Source organism: Camelus dromedarius, chromosome 4, assembly GCF_036321535.1.
Source record: "Camelus dromedarius isolate mCamDro1 chromosome 4, mCamDro1.pat, whole genome shotgun sequence".
Taxonomy (NCBI): domain Eukaryota; kingdom Metazoa; phylum Chordata; class Mammalia; order Artiodactyla; family Camelidae; genus Camelus; species Camelus dromedarius.
The window spans coordinates 32609851-32633480 of record NC_087439.1 but is presented as its reverse complement, the minus strand read 5'-3'; the positions used below and the strand labels follow the sequence as shown (position 1 = coordinate 32633480).

The 23630-nt window shown below is 35.2% G+C and overlaps 1 long non-coding RNA gene and 1 other non-coding gene across 2 annotated transcripts in view; one reads left to right on the top strand and one right to left on the bottom strand.

Moving 5' to 3' along the window:
• The window catches only part of LOC135321209 (uncharacterized), a 192205-nt gene that overhangs the window by 132121 nt on the left and 36454 nt on the right, over positions 1-23630 (bottom strand). The window lies entirely within an intron of this gene.
• LOC116153181 (U6atac minor spliceosomal RNA) lies at positions 12423-12547 on the top strand. The gene has a single exon (XR_004136974.1). It is a non-coding gene; the product is annotated as a U6atac minor spliceosomal RNA (small nuclear RNA).

The window sequence follows — 23630 nt, the reverse complement described above, 5'->3', positions numbered from 1 at the left end:
TCACAGCATCTCACAGACCTTCTATTGCCAAAATTCATAAAGTCCATAACATATAAGGATGCTGCATGAAATCTCAACATGAAGGCAAATTTGGTTCCCTATTCTCCTCTGAGCTTCTTCTTTCAAAGTAGTTTAACACAGAACAGCTTAAATTTCTCTAAATTCTCTAAACATAAGTATGTATTTGCTTACCTTACACTCAAAACTCTGACCAACCTCTGTTAGAAACAGTTTTACTTAAAAGTGTGGAAAGAAGCCAGTTTATTTTTACACAGCAGTAGAAGCCAGGCCAAGAACTGATAACTGATTTTTTTTTTTTACTCTGGTAAAAGTAGTCTGACACACATTCACCCACATTGCTAAAATGAAGACAAGAAATGACAAGTGGCTCCAGAGGAATTGATTTTAGACTGTTTAAATCTGGACTAGTCAAGAGGAAAAAAAATCTACTAAAAAACTTCCATCAAATATGCCATGGTCTCTCAAAGAACATCCTTATATTTCAGAAATTAATTTTTTTCAGTTTTTTTTCTAAGTGCTAATAGTTCCCTTCAGGATGCTGGAGCAGGTCTTAATAATAAGGAAAACAGGACAATCTTAGAAGCAGGTATGATGGTCTTGGATAATTGAAAAGCCTCTGTCCATAAAGCCTGATGAGCTTGCTAAGCAAGAGAGAGTTTAATTTTGGTCTGGAGTCAATCAAGAAGTGATTCCCAGCTCTGTGCAAAGAGCCCATCTATCACCTGCTACCTGAGAGCAAAAAGAATGGAATTTAGACTGAACAGAATAGGCGGCTGCCAAAAAGCTATTTGGAATTTCAGGAATGGAGGAAAATGACTAAGCATATAGAGTTTCTCTTGTCTGTGCTTTGAAGCACCCAGGTTGGGCAGAGGGAGGTGAAATATTGTAGAAGTAGAATTGCACTGGGTAGACAGATGGTTAGGAGGCCTGACTTTTGGTCCTGGCTTGGATTCTAATTGCATGGTCTTGAAAAGCATTTAACCTACTTGGGCTTTATATTCCTCGGCCATAAAAATGATTGATTGAACTGGACAGTCTCTAAGCTCTATTCTATGAGCTTCAGGAAAACAAGGACTAGGTGTTTCTTCTTAGCCTCTGTAACTAGCAAAGGGCCCGGTACACAGTTAGCATCCAACAAATTCTCCCTATGTGAACAGAAAAACTATTTGCTAAATTTTTTCTAAGAGAAAAGCATTACATTTATTCATGTATATGCTAAGATTAAAGTAATTATCAAAAATATTGATAATGTACATTGAATACTAGAATATCAAGTTATATAATGAAAGAAGCCACACATAATTTAACACATTAAACTTAACTGAAATAGCACTCTGATAAAGACTAACTAGTACGTGTGATGAATATTTTCCAGCAGATCTGTCTAGCTATCAATTTAAATAGACATCTTGCTCAGGAGGTGAAGCTGGTTTCAGCTGAGGCTTTAATGTTAAAAATGGTCAAAAGTCAAATAACCAAAGGATGAGACCAAATCATTGGTTGCATTGAAGTCTAGCAGTAATTGTTTTTTTTCTGTAGGTCCCATCCAGATACAAGACAGAGAGAGGAATTTGCAAAAACCAATATTTGCATAAAATTTCTACATGCCTGTAATAGCCATGCTATTTATTTTCACAAATTTTGGGGTTACATGGCTGCTAAGTATGTATGGCAGCTAAGTAATTTATGACACTTAATACAACCAAATGGCTATGAACATTGGGTGATGGTCTCAGAGACAGTCAGAACACAACTTGGCAGGGGAGGCAATGGCAGAAGGAGAGAGGAAAATATTTGAAAATGCTAGATCTTCTCCAAGCGTCAATAATATATTGACTTCTGGCTACCCTTACATTGACAATAACTCATTTGATGGTGATGATGATTCAACTATTTTACCAATGAAATGAATATTAAAGACAAACACAAGAGGTATTTGTGGAGAAGAGGAAGCTCTTCTAATAAAGATACAATAGATAATGGTGCACACATGGAAGACTTAAGGACATCCTTTCAATTTTCCTATATCCAGACTTTTAAACGTGGATCTAGAAGTTGAAACAAGACTCTAAATCCCCTGGTGACGTTCTTGAGACCTAAGCCTGAGGCTCTTTAACATGGAGTTTTACTGTTTCTACATCAAGTATGCTCTCACCTCAAGCTTTTTGATTTTGAACTATTAAAATAGCCTAAAGGAGAATGCGTGTTGTAAAGATTCAATAAAATGCAACGTGGAACACACTTCTCTCTTTGCTAACAGGAAAAATTGAGGAGTCATTGTTCTCATGGCAAAGCCTAATGTAGTCTTTCTCAGCAAAAACAAAATAAATGAAATATCAAAAATTTTTAGACTGTAGATAATATTACAGTCCCATCTATACAAAAAAAAAAAAAAGATTAGGGTTATTATTACCTTGAGTCAAGTCACTATTTTCTAAACACAGTATGTACACAAACATATGGCAACATCTGAGTAACCATTCCACATTGGATCTAATTAAATTAGAATTAACCCTGATGTAGACTGTCTACATATGGCAGCTTTGATTCATAAATTCCTCAGTATTCATATATTTTCCTCTTGTTTCTGTGTCGTTCATGGCTTTCATTCACAAGGTTATCTGATCTTTCTTCACCAGTTATTACGTTTTTATGTAAGGGAAAGAGAAGGATATGTCCCTTCCTTAGAAGGTATTTCCCAGAAAATGCAGACAGTATTTCTTATGTTCCATTGGCCAGAACTTAACTGTAAGATTACATCTGACAATAAGCATAGCTGGAAAACATGGTCTTTATTTTAAGTGCTCATATAACCTTGTAAATATGTGGAATAGGGAGACAACTAGAAGACTACAATAAAACACTTACTCTTGAGATGAAACATCAATATAATCTGTTATTAAACTATCCAAGATACAATAATTGCATAGCTATGAAAACCAACTTGTAATGACAACAGACCTGTCTTTTAATCATCAACATTTGAACCCATTCTTAAGTTCCTTCATTAGAGGATGGCATTAATAACACTAATGCCCAGATACTGTATCTCTTTAAGGGTCAGTTTCTTTGGTTCTGTTTTCAAAAGCAAACAGTCCCGCAAACCCATCTCATAAATACATTCCATTAATCACAAAGGAAACCAGGTCAGAATTTCAAGTTTAGCACAATCACAAAATCAACCATTTTCAAATTAATATTCTTCTAACAGAGAATCAGTAAAGTCCATTATATTCAAAAGTTTATTATGTGTTAAATTCTTTCATGACATAGTATATCAACAGTATTCAATAAAGTTGATTATTCTTCCCCTCTAGAAGCATTCTTCACACTTGCTTTCCATGACTTTATACTCTCCTCGTCATTCTTTTCGCTCACTGCTCTCTCATTCTTTTTTCCCCTTGCTAATTATACATTGTCTCCATGACCACAAATCCTTGGAGTGATCCAGAGCTCATTTATTGGATCTTTGCTTATCTTGATATTCATTCCCTTGGTGATATCAACCAGTTTCATGACTTTAAAAACAATATGCTAGTGACTCCAAAATTTATATCTGCAATCTAGATCTACCCCTAAATTCCAGACTTGTATATCCAACTGCATTTTATTGTTTTTACTGGGTGTCAAATGGCATCTTGAACTCATGCCCACGTGAAGACCTCTGGCTCTCCTCATCCCAAACTTCCCTGTAGTCTTTTTAGTTTATCTAAATGATAACTCCATCTTTCAATGTCTCAGGCCAAGAAACCGTAAAGTCATCCTTCATTCCTCTTTTTTTCACTTCCATATCCAATCCAATAGGAAATTATTTGGGTTCTCCAGTCTATCTCCTCATGGCAGCCAGAATAATCTTTAAAAATTAGATCATGACAGTCCTATGACAAAAACTTTCTCACTGTCACCTTCTTTTATTCAGAGAATTAGTCTCTACTATGTTCTCCAGAACATTGTATCATCAGGTTGCCCATTATCACTTCCTCTCATCCCACCGTGTGCTCTCCTTGCCCATTCCTGTCAGCCACAACTGTTTACTTCTATTCCTTATTCACATCAAGAATGTTCTTACCTCAAGGATTTTGCATTTGCTATTCACTCTTACTCAAAACTTCTTGTCCCCTATGTTCACAGAGCTAACTGCCTCAATGCTTTCATGTCTTTCTCCAGTGTCACCTTCCTGGCAGGGTAGTACCTGACTTTTTATTTAAAATTAACCCCCTCACCCATCTAATAATCTAAGTCCCCCTTTCTTATTTTCTTTTTCTCCAAAGCCCTTTTCACCAACTAACTACTATTGACATGACTCATTTAGTTTATTTTCTGTTTCCTCAAACTAGAAATAAGCAATATGAAGGCAGGAATTTGGGGAGGCCTTTTTTTTCCTTTTAACTCATCCTTAGTGCCTAGAGAAGTACTTAAAATATGGAAGATGCATAATCATATTAGTCAAAGATATTAATAACATCTTAACCTTAAAAAGCATAAAATATGACCCTGTATGAATGCCTCATATCTACTCTTCTGTCTTCTTGTTGCCAAAACACAGCCTCTGTACCCTGCTTACTGAAACGAGACTCAAGGACAGAGTTTTGGATGAAGTAGAAAAGACAGTTTTATTTCCTTTCCAGGCAAAAGAGGTCACAGTGAGCTACTGTGACTGTAAGCCTGCTGGGGAGAAAAGGCAGGCACTTTTATAGCAAAAGTTCAAGAGATCAAGGGGTGGAGCTAGTTTCCATAGAGAAAGTATGCAGGGTAAAAAATTGTTGCAAAGTTGTTCTTGTTTTCAAAGATGCAGTAGTCCTCTTAACCTTTGCTGGGTATGAAATTCACCTCCCACTTTGAGAGAACAAGGGATGCACAGGAAGGGGGTCCATGGAAAAGAACTCTAGAGAAAAACTTATGCAATTTAAAGGTAGGCTGATAAATACTTTATGCCTTTTAAGCAGGCTGAGGCCTGCACCTTGAACAACAGGATACAAGGAAACCATAAGAAGCTAAAAACAACTGCAGATATGTACAGTTGGGGCGAGTTATGAACAAGATGCAGAAGACACCTGACTGCCATTTCTGAGTTGTTAGGGTCAAGAGGAGAGCACTAGGGTCAAAAGCAGGGCACTGGGGGCAAGAGGAGGGCGCTGAGCATGATCCTCACATGCAGCACCACTAGGGGTTTGGGAGAACCACCCAAGCCTCCCTCCCCGCCAGCCAAACCCTGCTCAGCAAGTGCATGAGCAAAACCCTTTACACCATTATATGGTTAAGCAGTTACAAACACCATTACAGATAGATATCAGATGGTCACTGATGACAATAGGGTCCTGCTTAGTTACATGCTAAGCCAGATCCATAATTGGTGAAGACTTATTGACCTATAAACCCCCTTAGGTTGCTCTTTGCCTTTCCCTATTTTTGTCTTATTTATGCAGTAGTCACAGATCAGTTGGATATGGATCCACATCAGACTAAATATTTGCTCTCTTGAGAATTTGCCAATGTATGCATTTTAATTGACCTATTACACATGGCTGAATGAATCCAGTGATTCACCAAAAAGGTTAAGTCCCTTTTGATTACATAGGAAAAATGCAGCATTCTAGAACTCTCCCTTGTCTAGACATTTAAGATTATTTGGTGTATATTCTCTTTCAATTTACATTCTGTCTTCTACTATTTGGTGGAGTCTTTCTTGCATTTTTCCCTGAAGTGAGGAATATCTTGTGTGTGCCCAGGTGATACTAAAAAGCCATATAAGGCCTAACTATATGTAACATTTGTTTCTGTGGACTGAAATCATTTTCTGGCATTACAGCACATGTGGGGCTCTATTGTACAATATGCTTTCATTTCATTTATAACCAAACTGAACAGGAGTGACAATGTGGAAATGAATATAGTTTACTCCTGTTCAGCTTGAGAAATTGCATCTGACACAAAGTGAAAGGAAATATGTGGGAGTGTTGAAACCAAAAAAACAAACAAACAAAAAAAAAAACCAGAAAATTCAGTCAAATGAAAAAATACAATTCTCTGCCCTCTCAAGGGAAAAAAATATATATATCTATCATGCTTTTATCAAATGTCAGCATCATTGGTAAGATATTTCTTATTATAGTTTACTTATATTTAGTGTATGTTTATCATGTTGTATAGTTTTAAATCACTAAAGACAATAATTGGCCATCATTACTAATATAAACTCTATTTCAGAAATATGTAGTATTAAAATCATGGCAGGAAAACTCATCAGTGGACAAGGCACTTAAAATAGCTCAATTTAGAAATGAATTTCTAACCAACACTGCACTATAAATTGGCAGAACAAAAAGCCTATAAAAGAAGTAAGTTTAAAGACACTAAGTATATCTAAATATAGCATGGTAAAAAGTTATTGTTCTATGTAGCACCCAACATCTTTTTCTGTTCACTGGTTAACAATGCCTTGTATTTCTTTCCCCAAACTATTCTTTCTCCATTCAAAATCTATATTTGATTGGCTAGTTTTGACTCCTTTTCTGATTGTTACAGACTGAATGTTTGTGTATCCTCAAATCTATATGTTGAAGCCCTAACCCCCATGTGATAGTATTTGGGAGTGGGGCCGTTGGGAGGTAATCAGGTTTAGATGATGTCATGAGGGTGGAGTTCTCTATGTAGGATTAGTGTCCTTATAAGGAGAGAAAGGGAGAGAGATCTCTCTGTATATTTGATTACACAGAGGGAAGGTAGCCATCTGCAAGCCAGGAAGAGAGTCCTCACCAGAACCTGACCAGAACCTGACCATGCTGGCACCCTCTTGAACTTTAAGCCTTGAGAACTGTGAGGAAATAAATTTCCATAGTTTAAGCCACCCAGTCTGTGACCTTTATATGCATTAGGTCTGGCCAATCTGTGTATTTCATGCCTCTGGCCATGATGACTGAATCCTGAAGGACTATTTGGCACAACTCAAACCATTAAAAATTAGATCTGGATATTTTTAGAATTCCCTCAGTCTTTCTCAGCTGGGGATCCTCTCTGAATCGCAGCACAGAAAATGATCTCAATGACTACTTTCTCAATTCTCCCCAAGAGTACTCCAGTACTATGTATGTTTTGAATTAATTCTTATTTTGTGGTTAGTTTTATTCCTTTAATAACTACGTAAGTTTAAAAAGCTAAAGCTCTAAACATTCTTAGAAACAATAAACAGTACATATATGTGAATTAAAAAATACATGTGCAGTAAAAAAAAAAAATGATCTATCAAGCCATGAAAGACATAGAAGAAACTTAAAAGACATACTACTAAATGAAAGAAGTCAGTCTGAAAAGGCTACAAACTGTACGATTCTAACCAAATGACATTCTGGAAAAGGCACAGCTACAGAAACAATAAAAAGATGGTGGTTCCAGGGGTTTGGGGAGAGAGAAGGAGGGAGGAATGAATAGAAGGAGCACAAGGGATTTTTAGGGCAATGAAATTATTCTGTATGATACTATAGAGGTGGCTACATGTCATTATGCATTTGTCAAAACCCGCACAATGTACAACATCAAGAGTGAACCCTAATGTAAACTATGGACTTCGGTTGATAATAATGTGTCCATGTTGGTTCATCAATTGTACCAAATATGCCACACTGATGAGGGATGTTGAGGGTAGAGGAGTACATATGTGTGGGTTGGGAGGGCTATGTGTGAACTCTCTGTATTTTCTTCTCAATTCTGTTGTGAACCTGAAACTGCACTAAAAGAAGAAAGTCTATTTTAAAAAAAGAAAAAAAGAGCACCTCATTATTACCATCCACAATGCCATGTAAGACAGAAAATTGTTCATGTGCAAAACATCCATTGTCTTGAAACAATGAACGCGTTACAGCATCAGGACTTACATCTCTCATATTTAAACGCTAGTTGAGAAAACCTCCCTTACCAGGGAGTGCGAGATTGGAAGAATGTAAAGATGGAGCTACTAGGCTCCATGGATCTCAGTGTAAGTGATGCTTCTTAGAAGCCCTCCCTGACCTCTGTCTTAGTCCGTTTGAGCTACTATATAACAAAAATACCTTAAGCCAGGTGGCTTATAAACAACAAACATTTATTTCTCACAATTCTGCAGGCTGGGAAGTCCAAGTCCATGAGATTGACAGACTCAGTGGCTGGTGAGAGCCTGCCTCTTCATTACGTCCCATCTCCTCTCTATCCTCACATGGCAGAAGGGCATGGGCTCTCTCTGGAGCCTCTATTCAATAAGGGCACTAATCTCATTCATGACAGCTCCAATAGCATGACCTAATCAAGTCCCCACCTCAAATTCTCTTCACATTAGAGATTAGGTTTCAACTTACGAATATTGAGGGAACACAAACATTCATATCATAGCAACCTCTGGGATAAGTTAAATCTCTACTGTGGACACTCACGCACACTTCTTTTATGCTAGGTGTCATAGCTGCAATTTTAAAATTATGTTTGTGATTATATGATTAATGCCTGGCTTGCCCATCAGACTTTAAGCAACATGAAAGTAGAAACCATGTATCTTTTTGTTCATCATTTTATCTCTAGTACCGAGCATTATATCTCACATGTAGTATGTGCCAAATAATTGTGGGATGGGTGAAATGAATAATCTTAAAAATATTTATTTTCATATTCAATAAAGGTATTCTGCACTTAAAATTCTATACCCATTAAAGTTACAAAATACAATACAGTAAAGAAAAATCTAAAAGCACCTTGCACACTTAAGTCTCTTAGTACCAGGAAAGTGGATTTTTTTTCTAGTCTGTTATCTTTTATTTCAAGGAGATGTAAAGTTACTGGCACTCACTTAAGGACAGTAAATTGTTTACTTATAGATCCTGTCATCAAAGATAGCAATTGTAGAGGCATAATTTTTAGACATATAACTAATTTTTACACCACATTCTTATAAATATGTTTAAGATAATTAAAATGGTAGAAAATGATTGCTAAGAAAATTTTAATAAAATTTTAGTTCTTAAAATAAGTTTTTGATTTATTTTAAATGGGAGAAGTATACTTCTTTTGGCCAAAAACTTTAAGTGGTTTTAGGCACCTGAAGTTATTGAATTGCTGGGTAACCATAATTTTACTCATTACTAAGTTATAATCAATTCTAATAGACTAATTTAAAAACACTTGGCTTAAGTATTTGAATGGTCCAAAATTCAATAGCATATAATGGAAAACATAGATAAATTAAATCCCTTAGAAACCACTATGTGCCAAACTAGGCAAGTGTTTATTTACTCTTGAGATGGTCATTAATCAAGTCAAGTGAAGACTGAATGCAATTAATGGCTTAGGAACTACAAATATTCTCTTGACTAAGCTGAAAAATGGCTGATTGATTCTGCATTGCATGGAAAGCATGCAATGAAATTGGAAATATTTTGGTAAATATCAAGGAAACTTTGAGCATTTCCAAGTATTCTAGAGGTTCCCGCAAACTAAACAGACAGATACTAAAAGGTACATAGAATATATTTCCCTCTCCTTACAGGAACTAGAGGCTCTGCTTTTCCTTATAAGTGACAGCTGAAAAGAAGACTCAAAGTTTTTCCAGGACTCAGTTTTATAAACAATAAATTCTAAATATTTTCCATTTATGAAGAGATGTTTTAAGGCCAAAAGAATGAGAAAATAAGTACATGGAACCAAAATTATTGTATATTCCTTAATTGAAAAAGAGGAGGAAGCAAGGAATTAAAGTGATCTCTGAGGATAAAATCTAGGTCTCTTTCATGCTTAGAGTCTCTTACAAATATTAAGGCATTAATATATCTTTGCTAAATGAATGAATTAAAGACCATGCATCTGTTTTTCTTATATACCAAGCTTTACATTTATCTAGAGAAGATTCAGAATCTTACTTCTAATTATAGCAGATTCAGTCCTTATGGATATTACAGTATAAAATAATGAAACACACACACATATAAGATGGAAATTTTAGGTACTAATACTTATTTTTGAAAAGAAGCATTCATTTTTATTTTCCTTTTGGGGTACTTATTTTATGCTAAGTTGTAAAAAGAATATGAATAAAGACAAAGTACAAATAAACAGCTCAGTAATTGTCAATAAAAAACCATGGAAGAAAAAAGTCAAAGAAACTTAAGGCGAACACAAGAGTACCTGAAAATTCTAGGTACTAAATCAACATTTATTCACTGATCAAATGACTCTCAATCAAAAAGAGAATCATTTAAGAAATCAGGTGCCAGTCTAGAGAAGAGACCTTTTCCAATATATTTAGTAATCCAATGAACATTTGTTAGGCAACTCAATGCCCCATACACTGCCCAAATACTGGGAAGATAAAAACAAGACATTAAGAAATGTCATAAACTTATCATAAGATATGAGGAAGACAAAGGCATACAGCAATGACTTATAAGATAAGAAGTTAAACACTGTAACAGAGAATGCATAAGGCTAAGTGGGAAGGATCTGAATTACATCAATGAAGGCAAGAGAAGAGGTGCCACTTGGAATTAGGTCTTGAAGGATAAGAATTTTACATAATAATATCTAATGCTACAAAAAAGTAACCAAAATAATTACTTTATACACAACCTAGTGTATACCTAAGCAGGAATGATTGGAGTATATGCTACTCCTAGAACTGCTATTACTACTATAATGTACGTTTCACTCAGTCCTTCTATTATTAGTAATTCTGTGACAATAGTTATTTCTTTTTGAGCATTTGTCAAAAAAAGTCTATATAATGAATTTAATTTGAGAAGTACTTTTCCTGAAATGTTGTATTTCCACTTTTATTTCCATAATAATATCCAGCAAAATCCTTTTATTTGATTTTTTATACATTTTCAGAGTTCTGGTCCCAGATGGTAGGCTCCTGAACTTGCTTCCTCCCATAGACACACCAAAGCTACAGCTACACATGGAACGAATCCTTCTGAAAGAAATCTTGAAACTGGCTGACTCTTATCATACACATCAGGTAAACAAGAAAATACCCACATCAAAATGGTTGAAGAGGCTGACACATACTCGTGCCATAAACCCCATCTCCAGCACAGAAACATGCAATCATCAGGAGGGAAATTCCAACTCCCAGCTTCTCCCTGAAGAGTGAAGAATTTGGATCCAACATGTAGGGTGCCAACTTTTAAAATTTCTAGCTGGAGGATGTGGCCTCAGAACACCTACCTCTGAAAGCCACCATGAGACGCAAAAGACCAGCCAAACTTACATCAGACAAAATAGGCTTTAAAGTTTAATAAGAGACAAAAAGGTCATTATATAATGATAAAGGGATTAATTCAACAAGAAGATATAAAATTTGTAAATATTTATGCACCCATCATAGACACCTATATACACAAAACAAATTCTAACAAACCTAAAAGGAGAAATAGACAACAATACAATAATAGTAAGAGATTTCACTAACCCACTTTCAGTGATGGATATATCAACCAAAAAAAAAAAAAAATCAGTAAGAAAACATTAAACTGCACAGTAGACCAGATGGACTTAACAGTTATTTATAAAACATTCCATCCAACAACAGCATTATACACATTCTTCTCAAGTACACATGGAATATTTTATATGATAGATCATGTGCTAGGGTATAAAACAAGTCAATTTAGAAAGACTGAAATATTAAGCATTTTTCCAAATACAATGATATGAAACTAGAAATCAATTATTAGGAGAAAACTAGAATAGTCACAAATATGTGGAGATTAAACAACATGTTACTGAACAATCATTAAATTACTCAGGACATTTTTCACAGAACTAAAATAAAGCAAGTAATCCTAAAATTTATATGGAATCACAAAAGACCCAGAATTGCCAAAGCAATACTGAAGAAAAAGAACAAAGCTGGAGGAATAACCCTCCCAGACTTCAGACAATACTACAGAGCTACAGAAATCAAAACTGCATGATATCAGCACAAAAACAGACACATGGATCAATGGCACTGAATAGAGAGCCCAGAAATAAACCTACAGACTTATGGTCAATTAATCTTCAACAAAGGAGGCAAGAATGTACAATGGAGTAAAGAGAATCTCTTCAGCAAGTGGTGTTGGGAAACCTGGACAGATACATGTAAACCAATGAAGTTAGAACACTCCTTCACACCATACACAAAAATAAACTCAAAATAGCTTAAAGACTTAAGCATAGGACACGACACAATAAACCTCTAAGAAGAAAACATAGGCAAAACATTTTCTCACAGAAATTGAAAAAAAATCTTAAAACTTATGAAACTACAAAATACCCACCAAAGCCAAAGCAATCTTGAAAAAGAACAAAGCTGGAGGAGTCACACTCCCTGATTTCAAACCATGTTACAAAACTATAGTAATCAAAACAGTATGACATTGGCATAAAAACAAACACTAAGAGTGCTGTGTAAAAGGAAAGAAGGTTAGCACTCCCCTAACAAGGATGGAAGAAGCTCTCGGGCCTGACAACACTCATGAGGTTAAGGTACTGCCACCTACTTCATGACATCTAACCACTATTTTTGAAGAAACAAAAACAGTAATTTGAAAAGATACATACTCCAATGTTCATAGCAGCAATATTTACAATAGCCAATATATGGAAGCAACCTAAGTGTTAATAGATGAATGGTTAAAGAAGATAATATATGTGATCTATCTATCTATCCATCCATCTATACATATAGAGAGAGAAAAGTATATATATATATATATAACACACATATACATGTACATACAATGGAATACTAATAGCCATAAAAAAGACTAAATAATGGATGGATCTGGAGGATATTATGCTTGGTGAACTAAATCACACAGAAAAAGACAAATACTGTATGCTTTCATTTATACGTGGAATCAAAAAAACCCAAAACAAACAAATGAATGTATATAACAAAACAGAAACAAACTCAAAGATACAGAGAACAAACTAGTGTTTACCACAGGAAAGAGGGGAGTGGGAATGAGGGGCAAGATAGGGGAAGGGGATTAAGAGGTACAAACTACTAGTTATAAAATAAGATATAAAGGTGTAATATACAGCACTGGGAATACAGCCAATATTTTATAATTTCATATGGAGTATAATCAATAAAAATATTACATCACTATTTTGTACACCTGAAACTAATATTGTAAGTTAACTGTATATGAATTATAAAAAAAAAAAAAAAAAACAGATCCACAGATCAATGGAACAGAAGATAGAGGCCAGAAATAAATCCATACATATGTAGTCAATTAATTTTCACAAATTATCTAAGAATATACAATGGAGAAAGAATAGTTTCTTCAATAAACAGTGTTGGGAAAATTGGAGAGCCACATGCAAAGGAATGGTACTGGATCCTTATTTTACACCATACACAAAATCAACTGAAAATGGATTAACACTTGAATATAAGAGTTGAACCCACAAAACTCCTAGAAGACAACATAGATGTAAACTCCTTGTTATCAGACTTGGCAATGACATTTTTGGATTTGACACCAAAAGCAGAGATAGTAAAAGCAAAAATAAACATGTGGGATAATATCAAGCTAAAAAATCTTCTGCACAACAAAGGAAACCAACAAAATACAAAGGCAACATATAGAATGGGAAGAATATTGCAAACTGTATGTCTGATAAGGGGTTAATATCCAAAATATAAAAGAATTTCAGATAATTCAATAGCAAGAAAACCAAGCAATCTGATTTTTAAAATGGGCAGAGGATTTGAATAGACATTTTTCCAAAGAAGACATACAAATGGCCAACAGGTACATGAAAAGTGCTCAACAGCATTCAATCATCCTGGAATGCAAACCAAACCATTATCAGATATTAGTTTACACTTGTAAGAATGGCTATCATCAAAAAGATGAGAGATAACAAGTGTTGGTTAGAATATGGAGAAATGAAACACTTACGCACCATTGATGGAAATATAAATTGATTCAGCCAGTATAAAAATAGTACAGAAGTTACTCAAAAAATTAAAAATAGAAATACAACATGATCTAGAAATCCCACATCTAGGTATATATCCAAAGAAAACAAATCACTATTTCAAAGGTATGTCTGTTCCCCCATGTTCACTGTGGTATTATTTACAATAGTTACAGCATGGATACAACTATATATTGATGTATGAATGTATAAGAAAAAGTTGTGGTATATGTATACAATGGAATATTATTCAGCCTTAAAAAGGAAGGAATTCTGCCATTTGTAACAACATGGTTGAACCTTGAGGGTATTATGCTAAATGAAATAGGTTAGAGATAAGTAAATATTGTATGATCTCACTTACACGTGGATTTTGTAAAACTCATAGAAAGACTGAACAGATTGATGGTTGCCAGAGGCAGGGGGTGGGTGGGGGAAATGGGTGAAGGTACTCAGAAAGTACAAAATCCAGTCATAATAGAAGTACATTCTGGGGATGTAACACATAGCATGGTGACCACAGTTAATACTGATTTTTATATTTGAAATTTTCTAAGTTTAGATCTTAAAATTTTTCATTATAAGAAAAAAAACTTATAAGCATGTGAGGTGATAGATGTTAACTAAACTTACGTGGTAATCACTTAGCAATATATACATGTATCAAATAACTATGTTGTAAAACATAAATGAATGTCAATTGCATCTCAATAAAACTAGAAAAAAAATTTATTTTCTTCTTCTCTGTATTATCTTTTTAAATTCATGATCACTTATGTCCTCTCTCAGTCCTCCTGCATCAATTGTCCACTTAAGTATAGACTTCTGTAGCAAAAATCTTACTGCCCATAGTGCATCGTCTTGGTTCTCTCACCTAGTGTAGAAGCTGATGTTTTGGAGTTTTCCAGCTAACACTGAGTTTCCAGGTGGGTCCATGGTTTATTCACTCAGTTCTCCAGTGAGAAATGGAAACAAGATGGTGTGACTTATCTCCAGCAGCACTTTTTTTGATCAAAGGAATGTTTGTGCTGTTAGAAAGTATTTGTTCAAGTTGGCTATTCAAGAAATTGCTCTATAATCATGAAATTTTCTACAGACTGAAGTAACTTACAGAAGACTCAAGTATAGGAAAGATGCCTTACTCTGCAGAAAACTGTTAGGATCCACATAAACGGTTCATTTTATCTCCCATTCTGTGTTTTATGTGACTATAACACTTATTTCCCTGAGGAGAAAAGAATATACCAAAAATGAAATTTGAGGGTCTGAGCTAAGTTAAAACTCACGGGAGTTTTCCCCGAGTGCTCTAGATGGGATGTTTTCCCTATTTCATGAAATCACAAAGACAGAAGTAGGTTACAATTCACCATATTCAAGTAAATGAATTATGTATAATCCTATAAAGAAAACATTCATGCTATTTTACCCCTTGTCTCAAATTATACTTCATCATCTTTGTGTTATGCTTTACAGATCATTTCTAACACGTGGGTATTTTATAAATTAAAAATAAAAATTATTCAAAATCATATTACGACCAGAACAGTAGCAATTTCCCTCCTTGGCATGTTCCTCTGAAAGACATATGACTTTCTGTATCTGATTGACCTCACTTCTGTTGATGGTTTAACAGTATGTTTCATAATCCATAAGGCTTGGAAGCCTGTATTAACAAATGAAAACTTGGGATACTTGGGTTGGGGGGGGTATTTTTTTTCCCATGTCTTTTTTAAAAAATCCAGAATACTTCTGGGCAAAGCTCCTTTGATACCCTGTTTAGATTTTCCAATAAATATGGGGTAGACAACATTCAGGTTAGCTCTTAATCCGTAGATTGGAAAGAGTGGCACAAAAATCCATCACTGTCCAATCCCTGTTGCTATGAGCTAAAAGCTCTGGGAAAGCTGCAGTTTTCCTGCTTTCTACTCAATACAAACCAGTATGCTTAGGAGAACCTAGAGGGCAGTAGAACCTTTGTAAGTTTAAGGTTGTTACTTGAGATTGACTAGAATTTATTAGCCAGATAACTAGCGCAGCCAAGAAGACTCTGGTTCATTGTCTAATTGTCATGTTAGCAATGAAAACTGTATTATGTAAGTGCTCATAGTAGCATTTACATCTATTTTAAGGTCCCCTGTGTAAACTCCATTTTATACTGCAAGTGATGCTAGCAATCCCAGGAGTGATGCCCATGTGTTTCACACACCTGATCAATCTTAGCATTTGTTGAGTTTAACTCTATAAATGATTACGTACTAGGCACTGCAATAGACCATACAACATTCACTCTGCTCTGCTGACTTGTAGTCCCGGGATCTCTAGTCTCCCCTACAGATGAAATGGTTCTTACCCCATGAGAAGGAATCCTAGTTAACTTTTGTTCTCGTCTTGTGTCTTCTGTCTAGGCTTCCTCTCCTGAAGCTACTGGCTTTGTGCCTTCAGAATCCTAAGGTCTTTATTTCCACTCTGACAAGTCTATAGTCAAGGCTGTTGCCAGTCTTCATACCCTACATTTTCCCCTTGTGAATTTTCATCTGGAGAAGAGGTGTGACCTAACAGTGACGCACTTTTTTTTCACTCTGGGTAATTTGACTTCCACATGGTCTAAGGCTATCAAATCTCCTAGGCTTCTATTACAATGGCTCTGGGCCAAATACGTTTTCTTAGTGTTGATATTATAGCTTATGAATTTAAATTTTAGGTCATATACTGGAGTAAGACTTAAGATTAAAATTAGTTTTGTATGTGATCTTTTCCTTGAGATGAAATTAAACTATAACAATCTATCATGAAAGCACAAATATTTTATTGACTCAGTTATAGACCGAATCTTCAGGCTTAATCTCAAGAATTGACATCAAAAGTCACTTATTACATATATTGGTGTGGTGATATATGTGCAAGGAGAACTACGTTAAAGCCAGGTCCCCTTAGGAATTTAGGGTTTAAAACACTAAAAAAGACTGTAAGGACATATCAATCCCCAGAAAATACTGTACATGTGTATGACATTATAAATGCATGACCAGACATACATTTTGATTACAATTTCCTTGAAAAAAGTCTTTCATATGTGCTTATGTGTGACTATATATACATAATTATAAATATATATGTATATAAAGATACGGTTTTCACAATGCTTGGAGTATAGAGTAAATGTCAGTCAATATACACTTGTTGAGTGTATTTAAGTAAAATTTTCCAGTCAGACACAGGGATACAATATTTTATATTTATCTTTAAAAAATTTTGACTTTTTTTTCCAAAATATTTTATCCATTACAAGGATGCAGTCTTTCATGAAAGAAATGTTGTATCTGAAATAGTTAAATACAATAAATGGGGGGAGAATATAGTACCCAATAAAGAAAATTGAGAAAAGAAGTACAAAAGGGCAAGCTTTTCTCTTTTGGGAGAAAAACAGACCTTTTTTGGTTTGTTTGTTTTCAAGGACCTAATATGGATAGTTACATATTTCTTAATTTTTTTCTGCTTCAGACAAAGGAAGCAGCTATTTTATGAGTTAGAAAGGCAAACTAAGTGTATTCTGTTAATTAACTGGAAGAATAGTGATAAGGAAGCAGACCATGTCTAAGAAAGGATGTTTAGCTCCTAAAAATGAAGGAACCCAGCAATGCTCTGACACTGTAGCCTTAACATTTGAAGACACATTGCTAGCCAAGAGTGTTTTTTATTTTTCATTGCAATCTAAAATTTAGGATAAATAAACTAAGTATCAATGAGAAAGGTAATGGCATGTGCCTTGAACATTTCTCTTTTGAAAATTCCTCTAGAAATGTTATGTCAAAATACATCACTCGCAATACAGTGGGGCAAAGATCGTGTCTTTAATGAATAGTTCTGGGACAATTAATATCCATCTGAGGGGCGTGACAGTATCTTGACCTTCTACTTCATACCACACACAAAAAGAAAATACAAAGCGGTTTTCAGATGTAAATGTGTAAAGTAAAGCAATGAAACATTTAGAGAGAAAAAGGGAATGTATTTGTAACCTTACAGTAAACAAAGATTTCTTAAATAGGGTATAAACACACCAACAATGACCAAGAAAAGATGAATTTAACTATATTAAAATTAATTACTTCTGCTTATCAAGAAAGACCATTAAGGATGAGAAGACAACCCCAGAGAGTGAGAGAAGACATTGACACTACATATATTCAACAGGAGACTCATATAAAATTACATAAAGAACTCAAAATCAAAAGAACAAACAAAAAACAGGCAACCAAACATAGAAATCAAGCAAAAAGGCTTGAACAGAAGATTCTTAAAAAAAAGAGTACACCCAATTATTCAATAAACATATAAAAAGCTGCTTGGCTCATCAATCCAAGAAATAAAAGTTACAACATGAAACAACATCAATACACAGCGTTCAGAATGGCAAAATGATAAAAAAAAACAGAAAATAAGTGTTGACAAGGATACAGAAAAACTCAAACTCCCAAGCACTGCTTATTTGGCAGCTTCCACCAAAACTGAACATAAGCACAATCTATGGCCTGGAATTCCATTCCACCCAACAGAAATACAGACATATATTTTCCAAAAGATATGCACAGCAGCCCTAAGTCAGTTACTACCCAAATGCTCATCAGGATAAATGAACTGTGACATATTTGCCAAATGAAATACTACACAACAAAGAGAATAAATGAACGATAAACTTCTTTCAATATTATAAGTGAATTTCAAAATATGCTGAGAAAAATTTCTCAAATCTCAAAAGGATACTTTAATTAATGAAGACCATATAATAAACATATAATTAAGAATGAACAGGTAGTCATTTTTATTGTATTTTATACTTATTATATTAGATTCAGGATTAGTTGCTTTGGTTGTTGTGATATACATCTTGTTAATAAAAATCTTGAAAAATATTTGAATTTTAATATACAAAATAGAGCCAAAGAAACAAATCATGATGCTTTAGCCTTATGACATAAATTAAACTATCCTTAACATTTGAAGTTTAAAGTTAAACAAACTTTCCCTCTATGAAACTGAATCCAGAATTAGAGTTTCAGGCCCATTCTGTCATTTGAAAATTTCCTTCAGCGCAGTTAATTAGAACTAACAGAGATCACCTGGCTAGAACAAGCAGCAACACCTCAATGGAAGCCTTCAGGAGGTTGAAGCCCATCTCTGTCCTACCTTCCTCAGATGCCCAAGCCAGATGCTGATTGAGCTCTGTGACCTACATGCCCAGCCCTGCCACAGATTCTGAAGTCAAATATCTAGGGAAGTCTTTAAAAAAAATCCTATCCAGGAATTCAGTAGTTTGATAATGTCAGTCTTGCAGTTCTTGATGTTTCTCTAGACTAGCATTATTTAGTTTTTATAGCTCATTCTTTTTCTATAACCCGTTTTTATAACCAGCTCTTGCCTAGAAACCCAGTTCCTGTTCATTGGTTTCTGCTTTGAGCGATCCGCCTGGGAGTGTCCTGCTTGATGGCCTGCCTCATATCTCAGCACTTTCCAGACAGAAGTCTCACTGTGCTTCTTCCTACTTTTCCCACGGCCTGCACTCCGTGTCATCGTCACTGGATTTGCTTGGTGCTGATAACCAGCGTGTCCCTGGACAATGAACCACTGCCTGCTCCCAAGGTTTACTGAAGCCCTGCTCTGCTGGCAACCTGGGCCAATTACCCGTTGCTCCTCACCAGACATCCGTGTCCCCGCATGGACTTTCACCAGTGCTAGTTTCCAGACTTTTTTCAACCATCTCATTTTACCTAGGAAGGCATCCTAAGGCAGCTGTAAGCCTGACATGCATCATGCCTCCTCCTCCCTAGAATCTCTCACACTGCTGATTTCTGAGGGGCAGTCCAAGCCCAGCGGATCCGTCTCACCTCTGAGTCACAGCCATCCCAACCAGGCCCTTGTGACAACTCCAGCAAGAAGATGGCAGAAATTAAGGACAGAATGCACTTATTTTTGACTCTCTCAGTCTCAGAATGCAACAAGACAAGAAATAGCCCGGAATTCTCCATCCCTGACAATGTTTACTAAATCCTCCCCACTTGAGCATGCATCAGAACACTGACATGGAACTAAAAGACAGGAAAAGCTGAGAAAAGCAAAAGAAGATGCAAGACACAAAAAGAAGAGTATGAGACAAAAGGAAGGACATGCCAGAGCAGCTTGTGCACTGCTGTTTCTCATTCAGCTGTTACTTTTAAGTCTCCTTTGAAGAAGGAGCTGTTACTTTTAAGTCTCCTTTGAAGAGACACTGTTTGCTTATTCTGGCTTTGCTCTGTTTAATGAGTCACTGTATACCCATTTTCATCTTTGCATTTTTTTTTTAACTACAAACAGCAAGCCTTGGTCATCTTTGACCTTGATTTACTCTCACCCCTAACCATATCACTTTGAAGAAATCACTAACCCTTATTGCTTTCTTCATTTAAAAATCTTGTTTGGATTAGATCAGTTCTTTTATTTAGGGGAGTAAAATTTCTTCCATTTGTTGAAGTCATAAGACTCATGAGAATAATGAAGGTGTGTCCCTGACTTAGTTAGAATGAGGGACAGAGGACTAACTACTAGAACCCTGATGAATACTCTGGATTCCAAAGCAAGACAATGAGAGTTGGAAGCCTCACATGCCCATTTACTTACCATGCAACATGGAGTCAATGGGTTGACTCCACTGGGTTGTCATGACTCAGAACATAAAAGGCACTCAATTAACATTTACCAGTATAAAAATTTAAGATCTACTGGTTAAGTCAAAGAGCTTCAGAATAATGGAAGAATAATGAAGTACAAATAAATCAGGACACAGTTTCAAATCCTACTTTGGCCACTTGGCTACTGTGGTACCTTGGCTGAGTGACTTAGCCTGACACTTTTTCCTCTACAAAATGTGATTACAATAGAAACTTCTAAGGTTTCTTCCAATTCTAAGATGCTACAATTACCTTGCCTGTTGTCGGGCTCAATAGTGGCTGAATCTTACTGTAGTTCAGAACCAAGACTTACCGTAAGATCTCCATGATCCAATGTTACAATGAACTTTATTTTCCAAATAAGAGATTCTGTTTTAAAATGATATTTACCATGGTATTTTGAAGTTTATATTTAGCATGCGTTTCTTTCTATCAGGTTTACTCAATAATTTTGTTTAAAATAACAAAAGAAATGTTTTATTATTAAAGATGTGTTGAATAACCTTGATACCATATAATCAAAGGGCAATAAAAAAGGTAGAAATATAACTATATTAAAAGTATCAGTATAGTACATAAACTTGCATGTATTTCACCATAAATTTTTTACCTAACAGCCTGTATTTTGAATTTGTATTTTCTTTTCATTCATTTTTGCCTAAAATAATAAATAAACCATATAGAGAGGAAATTTTTCATTACAAGCCATAAGGAAATTTAATGTCAGATAACTTCAGGTTAAATTATCTGTATGTGTATGTATAAAGGTGTACATACACATATGTATGTCTATGTGCACACTTGCGTTTGAACAACATACATTAGAGACATATTACATATATCATAGAGATATAAATGCATGCTTTTATCTATACACACACACATAATTTTAAGGCCCTAAGACTTGGTAAAAAAATAATCTGCGAAAAGCTATTACAAAGATACGCCAACTACTAAGAAAAAGTTCACCTAGTAATTGATGTTAATTCTTCAAGTTCACAGTCATTTTCCAATATATTTGGAGAAAAGCCACTGGATTTGAGAGGTTAAAGCACTTACTGAGATCACATGGCCAAAGAACCCTCTGTCAACGTAGTTTTCCTTTCTCTCTCCTCTTTTCCTTTCTCCCCTCCCTTCACTTTTTATCTTTGTGATGCTGTATGTATTTGTTTTCTACTGATGGATAACAAATGACAAAAAACTCAGCACTTTAAAAGAACCCCCATCTATTGTCTCACAGCTTCTGTAGGTCAGGAGTCAAGACCAACAGGTTAAGTGGGTCCTCTGCTCAGGCTTTCACAGATCCTCGTCCAAGAGCTCAACTTGGTAAGAATCTTCATTCAGACATTAGTTGTTAGAAGAACACACTTCCTTGTGGCTGCTTGAAGAAACCCTCATGTTCTACAGGCCGCCCACAGCACCCTGCTGTACGGCCCTCTCCATAGGCAGCTCACAACCTAGCTGTTTGTTTCTTCAAGACCAGCAGAAGAATCTGACTCTACTCTGCTAATATAGAATCTTACACAACATAATCAGAGGAGGAACATTCCAACATATTTGCAATGTAGTATAATCTAATCAAGGGACTGATCTTTGGCGTAAGGATGTGACTCACTGGGTGTTAACTTAGGGTGTATCTGTCTGCCACACTGTATAATAGTAATTTGCCAAGAATCACTAGTTACCCACATTGCTAACCTTTAGCCTCAGAACAGATTCCGCTGAAATTTTTTTTTTTAAATCAGAAACAATGTTTTTAACTTCAAAAAAGAAATGAATGCTAATATGTTGACCCCACTTGAACTTTACCTCCACAGGGTCGTCTAAATATTTACACCTACTCTTTTCACATGTTTGATTGACAAGCACTCTATAAAATATTGATGCTATCAAAAACAGCATGGGTCTCATGAGACTATCTTTTTTTTGTTAAAATTTATATTGAAAAATTGTTCTTTATACTGGCAATGAAGATATATTTCTACTTCTCCACTTCTTTTAAAAGCCAAGATGAGTATTACTTTAGTACAGTATTAGTATTTGCATCAAGTTATAAAAATGAAGAGGATAGAGAATTGAGAGCACAGTATATAAAAAACAAGTTGGTGGTGTCAGACCACAGCTGGTAGCATAACCTGTGCAGGACAAAGACAGTATAGAGAATGGAGAGCTCCACTGTTACTAAGAGCTCAGAAATTATAAGTAACCCAAGAAATTCACATAAAAAAGTAAATAACTCTCTTTTTGGAATCCTCAGTCATTTAGATCTAAGAATACGCCATGAAAGTTCAGTAAGGATACACTGGCTCCAATTTGTGAGTGAGTTCCAAAACAAGGAAAATATCAGTTAAAATTGCCCATGAAGAGTTTGGAATTATTGAACAAAAACTCTCTTATGGAAGGACAGAGACCCAAAGGGGTTTAAAATAAAAAAGAGTTCTCTGAATAAATGGCATATTGAGTGAGGCAAAAATCTTAAGAATAAAGGAACAAGAAGTTCCAGATTGAGTAGTAGTTGGGGGAAGGTCTCAAGGAGGTAGTTCTTAGAACTGTGGGCATGGCTACACAAAGAAGATAATGTTTTTAATGCTTTATGATGGAAGAGGGCTATCAAGAATTGAAGCTACCCTGACCCACTCAGCATCACAGGAACTTCCCCCTAAAGAACAAGAAAACCCAAGTCAATTAACATGAATAACAGAAATGGACTACAATCATATTTCATACAAAGATATTTTAAAAAAAAAAGAAAATGAACTTAATATAAAAACACAAACATGAAGGTCCACTAAAAGTCTGACTACAAATCACAAGTCAACAGTACTACAGCATGTGAACAGAAGAGCACATGTAATTTAAGAAAACTCTAGTGTGCTTAACGGAAAGTACAAATGCAAAAATTTCAAAAATGAAATTACAAAATAAGAGGAGGACTTGAAAATAGAGGTCTCAGAGTTAAGTAAAGAATCA